Genomic DNA, 14,447 nt, shown 5'->3' on the forward strand with positions numbered 1-14,447 from the left:
AAAATAAAATTATTTGAGGTTTAGTTTGTATTAATTGCTCACCGGCAGGACAGTGTTATTGATCAAGTTACAGATTAATAAAAAGGGGCATTATACTGCACTACTGTGTGTTTTACTGCTAGGAGTCCAAGCTGGATAGTCATTGTTTTTTTTTATGGGTTGGAATGAATCGGAATACTTTCCAGTTTATTTTTGCACTGCAGACACTGTTTAGGAGAAAAAAATCTAATCTAATTTTTTTTTACTTGTCTTTTGATGTTTGAGAAACACTACACAATATAAAAAGACACATGCATCGAATTTAAGGGTGAAATAAATGAACAGAATACTGTGATACAATTGATTATTTAATGTTATATGCAGGTGTTACTGTAGCATTGGGGCTAAAATCATTATTATAAGTTTAGATGGTAACAGACAGACAGACATGAATAAATAATAATAATCAAATTTAAAAAAAAGGCATAGGCAGCATCCTACTAAATCAATTATTTTAAAAAATCTAATTGGTCTATGAAGTTTTTTCTTCATGGAGACGGTGACAGTCATCCTCCAAAACTCTGCTGCAGCTCTGGAGACCAGTCTCAAAAAAATAAAATAAGAAAAAAACCAAAAAAAAACCCACCCCAGCAGCCAATCTTCTTTACATCTCCGCCCTGATTGGCTCAGACTCCACACATGCCTTTCAACCTGAAAATCTCAAACCTGGCAACGCCTCCCTCATCCGCATGCACACACAGGCCGCGTGGCTTCACAACCAAACAGGGGTTTAATGAAGCTGCAACGTCGGGTTAAGGTTTATGACACGACAGCAGCATCTGGTTGTTTGATACTAGCAGCAGAACTGGACTGTTTGTGTTTCAACGTCACTGATCTGATGTGTTTCTGGGCATGTGACAGAGAGGAGAGGCTTGTGATTATCTGCTAAAACCTGCACGTGTAGAATGAGCAACAACAACAGAAAATCTAGTAAAAGATTATGAGAGAGAGAGAGAGAGAGAGAAAAACACCCACACAAACAAACACAGGCTCACCTGCTCCGGCTCTGGCGTACTCAGCACTAATGACTGTGTGATTGGATTATCCGGGCTTTTAGCAGCACCACAGCTGCAGCTGACAGAGAAGCTAACCTGCAAAGGCCAAGCTGGGGTCAACAAGAGGTCGCAACCTTAAGCATCAGACGAGGCCTTGGGAGGGGCGGTGCAAGAAAGGCGGGGAAAAGAGGATGGTGTGGTGTTTTTATTTAAGCAGAATGGTGACGGGCAGGATCCCGTGTTTCTGGGAATCCATAGAGGGGAGGATGTAGTGTGTTTTGAGGAGGGGAGACGTGATGCACTATGACAGAAGAGCCTCGCAGACACTGCTGGCCTCCTGGTGACTCCACTGTACGCTGGAAACGCAAGCAAACGGGGCCGCCTCCACCGCCGGCTCCATCCACACTCCTTCTATCCCACACTTTATCCCCTGTCTATCTTCTTTTTTTTTTTTTTTTAAACGTGTCCGAGCTATTACAATTTGTCCAAACAAACCTCGAAACAGAAGGGATATCATTTTCAATGACCCCAAACTGTCCTTTAACCATCTGCCAGGAGCCAGCAAGGATTTCTTTATAAGCGCTTGATGGGATATTTAATATGTGGGCCACGTTTACCACTTCATATTACATCACCGTGTATTCATGGATTTAAATTTGTACTTGCTGTTATCAGAATGCACAGCAGCAGTGTCTGATTCACTCAAGACCATTGCCTCCATGGTCTATCATCATATTATATTTTATATTCTATATTATATTTAACTGACAAACGCTAATTACCATTAATTAATCATATCGCATATTAAAGATGCGAGAAAAAAGGCTCTCAAAGCTCTCAACATGGCGACAACTGAGCAGGCGGCTCGCAGCTAACAGTGAAACAGTGCAAAATACAGCATATGCTTTGTATCAATGCTTTAAATCCTGTGTATTGCTCCTTTAACCTTTAAGAATAACATATACAGTATTTTTACAATCAACACTTGAAATGATGGAGACACTTGCAAATGAGAAGATAGCACAAATGTAAACCATACTTTGGCGTTTCATTAAACTTATTTCATTCATTTTTTGGCAACAAGGAAGATCTTGGGTAGATAATAATGAGTATAACAAAAATTTGTTTCATATTTAAACTAAGAAAACTCTGGTTTGAATTGACATAAAAAACTATTACTAAGCTTGTTTACAAGATATTTATCTATAGAGGGACTTGGTCACTCTTCTATCAATCACTTTCACTTTATCATATCATCTGTCACCAGATGCTTTTGTTTAGTTTCTATTTGTATTATTATTTTATAATAGTTTGTTTACCTCCTATTGTTTATATCCGTTACTTTATAGACTTATCTGTACCTCTAACAATGGAATTTCCCCACTGGGAATCCATAAAGTTGTTTCTTAAAGTGCATTCATATTTTTTATGAGTCACTACTACGCTGATGTAGTAGACACGTGGATATCTGAGGCTGCAGGTGTAAATAAACAAGTCCACAGCTGAGAATAGCAGCCGGTGAGTCAATTTCCTGCAGGGAATTCGTCCCTGCATTAGTTCAGACCGAGAGCATGATGACCGAGTCTGTTAGAGCGAGTAAATGACAATACTCTCAGCGCACATTACACACACAGACTCACCCACTGATCCACTGAACTGAGAGAGAATATTCACAAATGTCTGCTAGCAGTTGTTACTGATTATCCTGCAAATGCTTCAGGCTTTAAATGTTCAAGGGGAAATTATTACTTTAAGAGCTCAAACTATTACTGTATTCGGGTTTTTTCCAAACTGATTCATCCTGCAAAGAGAAGAGTTTTTGTATGAAAACAAATGAAGTGTGCATTAGTTTCACTTTGTTTTATAGTGGAGAGTCAAACATCTATACTCTTTTGTCCAAACAGTGTGAAAAAGTATGAAAAGTCCCTAAAACACTGAATTGTTGAGATTCTTAGTCTCTAGTTTGCAAAGTTTTAGATTAAATATCACCTGATATACAAATACTGGCTAACAAGCTTTTTTTTGCACTTTTTTAAGATTTACGTCATGTGCCAGGAGTTTTGAATACTGCTGCGTCTTTTATTTATTCCCATTTCATTTCTTCTCAAAGCCACTACCTAACTTTGCATTTTTCATTTTTTAAATGTGTGATATTTTTTTGTTCTAAATATATTTGTCTCAATTCAGAGATGAATTAATTATATGAAAATTGAATTAAGCTGAATACATTTAGGCAATATTCAAGTGTAGCTGCTTTTGACAAAATTAAATAACAGATTTCAGAAGGTTCTTTTTTTTTGTTATTCTCTTCAAAGGAAAAAGGGTTTTATAGAAAATCAAGTTTATGCTCCTCAAGTGAGGTATCGAAAAGTATTGTTTCCATATATTATAATAAAAGCTTGGATCATATTAATCCTGGTATTGAACATTTCTAACAATAATCAGCCCTTTTGAATTTCCTTTGAAATAAATGGCTGGACATTTAATAAAAAATACAGATAAAAGGAAATTAAATTCAATAAAACTGTAGAGAAAGACACTTTATCAGCCCTGATGATCACTCTAAAGTCACTGAAAACTTATTATAGTTTATATTGTTTGTCTGTCACCTTTATGACACTTTGAACTACTCTACTGTGTTTGGTTAATTTATCTATTATATGTATTTTGATAAAAGCCTAACTTGGGAAAAAAAATGTATATTATCTAATGCATTAAATGCCGTGATTCATGATATAAACGTGTTCCTGCAGAATAACCTAAACCTATCAAGGCCATAGTTGCTGTGAGTTCCTTCAAAAGAAAAACAAACTAACACCCTGTGTTGCAGCCGTGTGGTTTTTCCCCCCTGAGCTCTGTAGGTGTCACTCTAACTCTGTGATCTGCCACCTGTTGCTCTGCCAAATTTATTCAACAGGTTTGTCCTTCAGTGCTCAGCTCTAAATCTTTATAACTGCAGGCTGAGATATTTAACTAGTGATTTGAATCCAAAAATAAAACAAATACTAACAAAAATAATTAAAATCTAATTATAATCAAACAGCACTGTGTTTTTTTGCTTCCACAATGATGTTTTATTAACTGGTGCTTATTATTTCCTGTTTTATCCAGCAAATTAGTTTTTATCTTTTTTAATAAAAATGTTTCAGTGCCCAGGCCAACTCTAAAAGTCTAAAAAAACCAACACTATGGACACTGGACGCACTACAAAATAACCAGACACACTGTCAGTGTCTCCTGTAACGGCAGCTACATCACCGTCTCGCTGTGATGATGTCAGAGGGGAAGGCCGTCTGCTGGACCCGGCACAACATGGCACAGACGGGGCCCAGCCGCCGTCTCCGGGTCGAGACAGGAGAGGAAGCAAGGGTGTCTGGTCATGGCGGGCACACAGTGGCACTGTCTGCAGCTGGACACATACACACACACACACACACACACACACACACACACACACACACACACACACACACACACACACACACACACACACACACACACACAAACACACACACATGCATGCATTCACACACAGCAGCTGATGGATAGATGCATCTGTCTGTCTGGGAATTAACAGCATACATTAGCATAATTTTCTTTGTTACAAAAAGATGATTTCATCACCTCTCGCTCTTAAATCACAACTCGCTGTACGTTTAGTCACCTCACCTTGATTGCTGCCTATTTTCTCCTCGATAAGCGTCAGAGCCAATTTGTTCTTATCAGTGTGGAACATCATTTGACATCAATTACCTGATTGCTCTAAACACAACCTTATTTCTCCTGAATACCGGTTTTTACATGCAATCACATCATTTCTGTTTGGACGACAATGGTTTTAAATTTATATCCTCATATTTGTTTTTGCTGCAAATGGAGAAATTTGAATAAGCTACAAGATTTGACCAGTAAGGAGTTGATAAATATGCTCCTCTGTGAAAGACAAGCTTCAAAGGGCAAAGGTCAAACCAGACTGTCCACATATATACAAACGCAAGCTGGAATGAGAACAAACATATGATTAAAATGTGTTTTAATAATGACATTAAGCCGGTCACATCTTTCACATTTATTCTTATTTTTCCAGCTCACTTGCTCTCATTCAACTGAAACTTTGTCTCTTCTCATAAGGTAACAATCTCAGTCCTTAAAGAAGAAGAAGTGTTTTGGCTGAAAAATGTCTATAACGGTCATGTATCAAAAAGAATGCACAAATTAAAAGGGGAAATGGGATGACACCGGGCATGAAGAACATCCAAGGCCACACCCATTCTCCCCCTCTATTTCTCTCTCCACCCCATCATCACACCATCACTCCCCCTTGTATTTCTCACACTTGGTATTTCCTCTCTCGTCTGAACTTTTACCGACACTCTTTTGCATTCTTACCTTGCATTTCCTGTTGCTCCTCCTCTCCGTTTCCCTCGTATCCATCTTTTCTAGAGTTTCCACTTTTTTTAAAATCCTGTTCCTTTTCCGTTACTCATATTTTTCCATCGTTTCTCATCCTAAAATTACGAGTATTTATAACATGTTCTCCCTTAAACTCCTTTCTTTAAACAAATTCTTCCTCAATATTTCCATCCTCTTTCCCCCCTCCCACTCCAGACGTCTTCTTCACCCCTTCCTCGCCATTTCTCCTCCCACTCTCAAAACTTCCTATCCATCCCTTTTTCCCCCCTACTCAGTCTTTCATCTTTTTTCTCTCCTTCCTCCTCCTCCTCCTCATCCTCCTCTCTGTGCAGCTGGTGGGGCCCTTCCATTAGTCCTGACATGCAGAGGCACTGATTCTGTAAAGGTCGTGACCCCTCGCAGCGGGCTTCGCCAGGGCTTAGTCCTACACACTCACACATCTGCGTGCCCCAGGATGCCCACTGCATGCATAACTCACCGTTTACACAACACACACACACACACACACACACACACACACACACACACACACACACACACACACACACACACACACACACACACAGAGCTCTGCAAACACACACTTTCATATCTGCAGAGAATACTGTATGTATACATAGTGCAACATGCACGCGTATACTCTCTCTCACACACCCAACTGTGGCCTGCTTTCATCATTCTGACAAGACTTAACCCCTCCCTCAATAACACCAACTGACTGCACAGCTGCTGTGGTTGTAAGTGTGTGTGTGTGTGTGTGTGTGTGTGTGTGTGTGTGTGTGTGTGTGTGTGTGTGTGTGTGTGTGTGTGTGTGTGTGTGTGTGTGTGTGTGTGTGTGTGTGTGTGAGAGAGAGAGCGAGTCATATGTGGTGTGGGAGAAATCCTGCTTAATTGGACTGCTGCAGGCTTGGGAAAGACCCATAGTCACTCTCTTTTTCTCACCCTTCTCTCTCTCTCTCTCTCTCTCTCTCTCTCTCTCTCTCTGTCTGTCTCGCTCTCTCTTTGTCGTTTTGGTCGTCCACCTGTACTCTTTATAATCTTTATAATTCCGTGTTTCTATGATCAACAGCGGTGGTTGTACAGTAAACTGCACAGCTGCAGTGATTGCAGGTGTTCACTGCTTTGGGAATCCACTCAAACGTAATAAAAAATAAAAAAAGCTCAGAGGCAAATTACTGATCATCATCCATCGTTAACAACATCATCAAACCGGCGTTTATATTTGACCTCAGTCATCAGGTGTAAACAGGAGTTGTGTGTCCTTTCACAAGCACAGATCAGATTGAAAAAAAATAAATCAATGATGCACTCCAGTTTAGCTTTAGATCAGTATTATCAACCACAGTGAACTGACTGAGAAGAAGTTTGTTTCAGTTTGATGAGAGCTGGTAGCAGCTAAGACTTAAAGGTCTTGAAAGAAAGTAATAATGCTGAATGCAAATCTTTAGATGGTTTGCATAAATAGTCTTTATGAAACCACATTTTGCATTACTTGTTAGTATTTCATGAACTGTAATCATCTTTTTATTTGAAATAATTTTGTAAGGTCTCTAAACCAAGTTAGTACAGCTTTTACTGCACATATGATGAATACAAAATACATTAAAATAATATAAAAACAAGAATATAAAGCATTTTGTTTATTTTAAATAGGAAAATCTACGGAAAAATCTAAAGGAAAAAAGTACGCAACTATTTCTATTGCATTTTACAACATTTTAAAAACAAGTCTGAATCCAAAACCTAGACTGATGCTGAGATCAACCCCACCATATACCCTTTAACTTTCCACAGTTTGGTTTCACCTTTAAATCTTTAACTTTTACCCACAAACTGAGATCAGCATCAGAAAATGAAAAACCCTAAACTCGCTTTTTTGCAAGTACAGACAGTTCTGTCATTCTTTTATATTGTTAATTAACCGCAACAATCATCTTAATGCTGGTCTATAAGAAGTCTTGCAAAAGAGGGTCTCTGGGGGTCTAACATACGTGGACCCAGTGGTCCATCTGAGCTCTTGCCGTTTGTGAATGAAACCTGCAGACTCTGCAGATTTCCACACTTAAAAACAACTTTCCCTCCACAGTCTCGTCTCTTCCCGGCCCCCCTTTTATTTTTTACTACCAGTATGTCTTCATCACCCTTCACCACTGTGTTCATCCACTGAACATCTCCTCTTCCACAGCCCTCCTCTTTCATCTCATCCATCTCTCCCCTCCTCGTTCCCTTCTCCTCCCCCCTTCCACGACTCCCTCCTCCCGCTCCGAGTCCGTCGCTGCTCACTGTAACTGGCAACTTTGCTTCTCTCCCCTCTTTTGTGGAGCTGACAAAGGGGGCCGGTGCCCTCTCGCAGGCTATGTTACAGGCTGTCACATGAGGCGGACACTCTGGGAAGGCCCAGCGTTATCTGCTGTGACAACTCAGATTACTTCCACAGCCTCCCATCTGATCAGCACATCCAATTCAATTAGTGGCAATTAGTCCTGGTCCTCCCCCCCTGTGTCTCTACAAAAAAAGGGGAGCTGCCGAACTCAACCTGGCAGGCCGGCTGGACGAACAACTTTGGAGCAACTTGTAGCTCCCCCTCCTTCATCCCCCAATTACCCCCCATAACACACACACAATGACTCATTCACACATTCAAACTCATATTCACCGTCAGAGCACATATTCAAAGTGACACATCACATAGGAAGCACAGTTTTCTGCACACAAACTCCCACACATCCAAATCCGTAGCATCACAAAGGGACGGGCGTAAAGGCATGAAGGCAGCAATCTACACCTAATAAAAGTGTACAAACAAAATGAAAGCAGCTATAATCAATATTTGTATTATAAATATGTGAAGGTTGTTGCTGGTAGCGACAAAAACAAAGATTTATCACCAAACTTTGCAGCTCCTGTCCCCTTTGTGCAGTGTTTTAGCATCTTTCAGGTTATTGTTTTGGTTTTCTGGCCCACAAATTTACTGTTTTGGATCTCTCTCTCACTGCTGTCTTAATTAATAATTAGTCATTTTTAGCAAGAAAGCACTAGAAAGCCATCGTTTGCTAGCTGACATGCAGCAAACGGCAGAGAGACTAAGTTAGCAACTATAGCTGGTGAACAAAGTGGAGCTTTAAGCGGCTAAAGCGACAGATAATTATTTCAGGAGTTGGTGGTGCCCAAAACAAAGCAAAAAGAGAGTGAATATTGGGTTTACATTCTCTAAGTGGCCAGAAATTATATTTCAAATAAATGTTAATGTTGCTCTATATCTACTGGATGTGTTAATCAGCAACTATTTGCAAAAACTATTTCTAAGTCAAATGAAAAGGTGCTAACACGTCTAGTTATTGTTGCCAAAAATACTCACTTACAGTTAAGTACAGTATTTTCCAACATTTTCGGTATCTATTTAAATAAAGCCACTTGCAAATGTGCATCATGAAAATGTCTGTGTGTGTGTTTTGTATTTCAATATTTTTAAGAGGCATAAAGAGATAAATTATCAAGTCATTCAAAAAGTCTGAAAAATAGATTTGTGCACCAGGAATATGTTTCTTTTCAGCTTTCATCTCCTATTAATCATGTTGTGACCCCTCGGGTTCATCTTGAGACCCCTTGTGAGGGTCCAGACCCGTAGGTTGGGAACCTCTGGTTTAGTGGTTAAATCGACACAGACAGAAAAACACATTCAAACAACCACAAAAGTTGAAAGAACATGGCAGACAGAAAAAGCCTGCACCGATGCCCTCTGGTTTGTGGAACCCCTTTGTATGCCGCCAACCCGCTCTTCCCCCCCCCACACTCACCCATTTCCTCACCCGTCCTCACCCCCCCTTTACTGTGGGCCCGCGCACACCTGGCCTTCGCAAATTAGGGCCCTGGAAAAACCAGCGAGCGGAGAGAAAAGCGGGGATGCATGGTGAAACGAGGGGGGGGGTCGGTTTGGTCGACGGGGTCTTTCAGCATTCCGATGGAGCAAAAAGTTAATGACGGCTCTATTGTGTTGTGAGAAAGCTGGCCGGAGAAGAAGTGTTACAGGGAATCACGGCCTATGCCAGTGAGCAGTGACAAAAGGGGGCCGGCCATAAGCATGCATTGTTTTGTTTTTTGCCATATTTATATCGCTTACATGAGCGCTTCATGTCACGCTGAAAAAGTGCACTCACTCCTCCTCGATTCTGAAACAATGGAAATTTGTTCCTAGCGGCAAAACGGCAAATAATGAGAGGACTTTGTTTTTCCGGAGACAAACACATCAAGGTTACCAAAAAAGGCCCGAATGTTGTTTTAGACCCCAAAAAAACAAGAAGTTTTAATTTTCAGTTGATCTTTTAATCATATCCAATCACTTTCTCACTCCTTAGCTCCCTCCCTCGCCCCCTTTCTTCATAAAAGCCGCCCGAACACGCCCGCCTTACGCGCAGGCCTTAATGCATGCTGACAGCTTCCCTCCGTAATTGGTGATCACACCCAGATGGATGGTTCCTTAATTTGCTGTTCCCAATAAAGCCAGGCAGCTCAAGGGAGAAGGGGCAGCGAGAGGGGAGTTGAGCTGTGGAGGTGGTGGAGGTGAGGGGGATCCTTGATTTGTTGGTTATAGATACAAGAGCGGTAAACACCCTAGGCTTCGGGCCCGACAGTTTGACCAGGCTTTTGTTCACACGTCCGTTGAAAAGCGGAGAGGGCCCCCCCCCACCCCCCTCCTCTGCCTCGGCCCCTCCTCCTCTCTTCCGCCTCCCCCATAATCCCGTTGCGAGCCCCTGCTCCGGCTCTCTCACTAGCTCCCTCTGTTTTCTGCCCGGAAACGCACTGCACGATGTTTGTGTGTGGGCGTTCTGGACGAGGAAATGATCTCTTGTGTAAATGTGTGTCTTTTTCCCTTTTCATCGACTAACCAGATAAAGTCTGAATGGAGGCAAAGAACGGCGTGAAGTCCCCGAGGTTATAGGTTACCGTGCCGGGTAGGAACCTCGGTTCATGTGTGGTCGGTTTTTTGGGGGGCTCTATTGGGGAGGACACAAATAGGGTGATGGACCGGGTCGAGGTGGAGACCCCCTGTTACTAATGAGGGCAACCTGTGGTGACCCCCGGGGGGCAGAGGGTCAAGCCCAGCCTGATGGGATGATCCGAGTGTGAAACCAAGATTTGAAAATTAGACGTTTACATTTCACGACAGCAGTAGAGTAAAACTTGAAACCTTGATTAAAGGTACAATACATAAAATCAGAATGCAATTGATGCAGCATTTATTTACAAGATAATAAACATTTTTACCAATGACCCTTAAAACAGACCCTGCATCAGACCTGATTAAAAGAGTGCTGATTGGACTGCACCATGATCCTCCTGCATCATGGGGAGGGGCAGTGTTTTTTCTAAGTTGATTTTTGTTACTTGTTCTTCGGAAAAACAGTGATTTTGAAAATGTTCATTTTTTCTTCCTTAGTTAATATAAGGTAGCGCTTTAAGTAGATATTTAAGGTTAATGTAGTTTGTGTATATTGTTATGTATTATTATATCCCCCTGTGTGTCTGAATGGACATGACAGCTGCTATATATGTTTCCCCTAGAAGAACTCAGTTTTATTCTGTTAATATTCAGTTTAGTTCTGATTTGTTGGCCTCTTTTATGGGTCAGAATTATTGGCAGAATTATTTTTTGTTTCTTTATTTAGCTTTTTCTAAAATAAAAAAAGAAACATTCTTTCAAAAAGACTGAGGCTCTTTTTAGCCTCAGTCCTTTAGCACACTAGCTGTATGATGTTTGAAGACATCAAATATATTATTTACGTTTCTTGTTTTAACACGAGTCAGCTGACAACAATAAGCATCATGGAGTTAGCGTTATTAAACTTTAGCTGATTAAATCTGCTGCTTTTCAGTTGGAAAAACTGTCACTCAGTCTTCAACTAGAGATGAAAAACCTGCTATAGACACAGAAAATATAGTTGAAATCCCAGACAGTAGCCTACAATGAAGTGAGCAGAGGAAATTATTGATCATGATGAATAAAGACACTCACTTTGAACTTCTGAAGCTACCATGATCAATATCTGCCTAAAGATACAGTGAAGGTACTAATATCCTTAAAGAGCTTCATTCATATGAGACAAGTGACCTTAAAGCTTTCAATGAGACACTTAAGACATCTATTAAGATTGTCTAAATATAAAAAAAACATCGCTCTCCTTCAGACTAAACGCTCCATCTTTCACCACAGATTGCACTCTGCCCATCGTCACCTGTTATTTCCTAAAAGGACTTTTCTTGTGCCTTTCTAAATAACGCATTCCTTCATAGCTGACTAGCTATTGTCGGTTCGCCTTGACTGCGTCGCCAGTTCAGTGAGTCTTGAAGTATGTGATGATGATAAAATATAAGAAGGTTTCTGCTCACAACCTTGCATTCATTAGTGGAGAAGGCACTCTGCATTAGCGCTGTGCATTCCTCTTGAAGTGAAAGGAGAGGAAGAAATTGAAAGACATTATGTTGGATTTAAAAGCAGAATTCATCAAGGTTGCTCTAACTCAAGGGGAGTCCAAGGTTTTAAGGCTGTTTGCATTGGTTAACAGTGAAAGATCAGTGCTTTAGAGCCTGGGCGCATTGTGCTCCAGGAGACAAACGAAGGTGCCATCTTGTGTCCTTGAGGTGTGATCCCTGTCTAACAACCCACTGACCTAATCGAGGAAGATAAGCTAAGGAATGGCTGCCCCCAGACAAAAGCAGCTTTGTACCCAAGGCCAAAGTCAATCTGTAGCTCTGTCTGCGGATTCACGGCGCGACACAAAACAACACTGTGAATGTTGTTTGTGCACTCGCTGCTTGTTTCATATCATCTGAATACACGCTAAACGGTCGTAAATGCAGAGGTGAAGAGGTGATAACAAACACGGGGCTTTGGGTTGCACAGACAAAGCAGACGATAAGGAGGGAGAGCGTCGTTGAATACAACAGAAATGTGTAAATTGAAAATAAGAAATAGGCAGTAGAGTCAGAGTCATGAGTGAAAGGGGCAGACCTCTCCCGCTGTTACACCATTGCTTCGAGTTTATTGTGCCGAAGGTTAAAATACAATTCGTAATCTCAACGTTATGCTTCTTCAGCTGAGCTTCTTTATATGCCGCGGCGAGATTCATTCAGCTCTGTGAAAGGTTGAGAAATTGAAAACGGCAACAGCGCAATGATGTGTTGTCACGAGAGAGTGTGTGTTTTGTCACAATGCAACAACATACAACAATGATGGTTCCCCTGCAATTCTTTGGTCTAAATGCCTGTTTGTCCACATGTTTGACCCGTGTTAGGCCTTGACTCTAGTGTGCGCAGATGGGACTGAAAATATGCTTTTGTTATCGAAAAGAAAGCTGATAATATTTTTCATCGTCTGGTAATGCAACCTTGTCTGCTTTTGCTACACAATGCATCAGTTAAAAAACAACCTCAGCAATATGAGAGCAAACACATTGTTGTATAATGCTATAAAATACTAGATTGTTCATTTTAAATCTTAGACAAAAAACTGTTATTGAAGAAAATGCATTCTCATTTGGTTTGGAAACGCCAATGGAGACAGCAACCCCGCCGGCAGGCCCATTTAATAGCTCTTCTAGAGCTTTCGATCACATGGTCTTCATCAGGCTGTGAATACTTTTGTGTGGAGATTATTTTTGCAGCTGCTGTTAAGAAGGAACTTTAAGGTAAATACAGTTATACAAATGTACATATTTATATACATAAATTGTTAAATTGTGTTATAAATGTCTCAACAGGCATTTTTCACAGGGAACATTTTAATGACTTTGTTTCATTCAAGTGTAGGACATGAAAACCAGGACCCTGAAACTGAAGCAGCTAAATGGAATTCGGCCATCATTAATTTGTGCTTCAACCTGCTCTCTCGCTACTGAGACAAGCCAAAATACAGTCCAATAAAAACGGGCTACAAATCAACCATTTAATACTTAATCAGCATAATACATTGTACATTTTAATGCACACATTTCCCTGCCTTATTAAGTGCTTTATGTCTCCTTATTACCCTCTTTTATCATCACACATCCCTCCTTTGCATCATTTTTTATAAAAGAATTCTTCCAGCCAGTCTCTCTTTCTTTCTCTGGTAGATTTTTCGGGTCGGTTTGGTTCTCACAGGAATGCAGCTGTGAATCTTTTTCGCCGAGCTTAAGCCGGACTCTTGTGTGAATCGTGTCAAAACAAGCAGACATCACTTAGTCCACGAGAGCTGAGAGAGGCAGGCGAGTTCGGGGGCCTCTGCTGAGCTGTCCGGCCCTTAAGGTCACCTGGCAATTAACCTCTGACCGAGCATGCGTGTCCCCGCCCCAATTTTCTTAACGTGTCTTTCACTCGTTCGTCTCACACTTCCTCTCCATTTCTCTTAATATCCAATCCCTGTTTTTCGATACTTATTTTAAAAATCAGCGTAAAAATAAATCTTAACCTTTTTATTCAACTTTTATTTCTGTTTTATAATTTGATTTTCAGATAACCTTTGTGGGTGTCGCTGTAGAATAAAATTATAAAATCTAAACTGTAAAAGGTTGTTTAATAGCGACAAACCCAGCAACTAGTCCGTGATTTTACCCTTTCATTTTCGTCCTTTAACCCCTGTCTTCGTCTGTTCAGTCAAACTAATCCAAACCCTCCCTTTCCCTCACCCCCCACTACGTGACCCTTGACCCTACGCACCTCTTTGAATGTCACATGACCATGCAGGTGTGGAGGGGTCTCTGCCCCGGCCAACCCCCAATTAGTGACCCTAATTAGTGGAGGGGCCCCCCTGATGGGCTGCTGAGCTGCTTTATGGGAGGAGGAGGAGGAGGGGGGATGGAGGGATGGAGGGAGGAAAGGAGGGGGGAGGAAAGGTGGGGGTGGCAGGAAAGTGATGCATTCCTAAAGGTCTGTGGACCCTCCAGAATCACACACAAACACATACGGTGACTGTTAAAAGAAAAATAACAGAGCCAACATGGAGCTGAGAGCTCATCTGTTGAT

The sequence above is a fragment of the Anoplopoma fimbria genome, chromosome 7 (assembly GCF_027596085.1).
Source record: "Anoplopoma fimbria isolate UVic2021 breed Golden Eagle Sablefish chromosome 7, Afim_UVic_2022, whole genome shotgun sequence".
NCBI classification, from domain to species: domain Eukaryota; kingdom Metazoa; phylum Chordata; class Actinopteri; order Perciformes; family Anoplopomatidae; genus Anoplopoma; species Anoplopoma fimbria.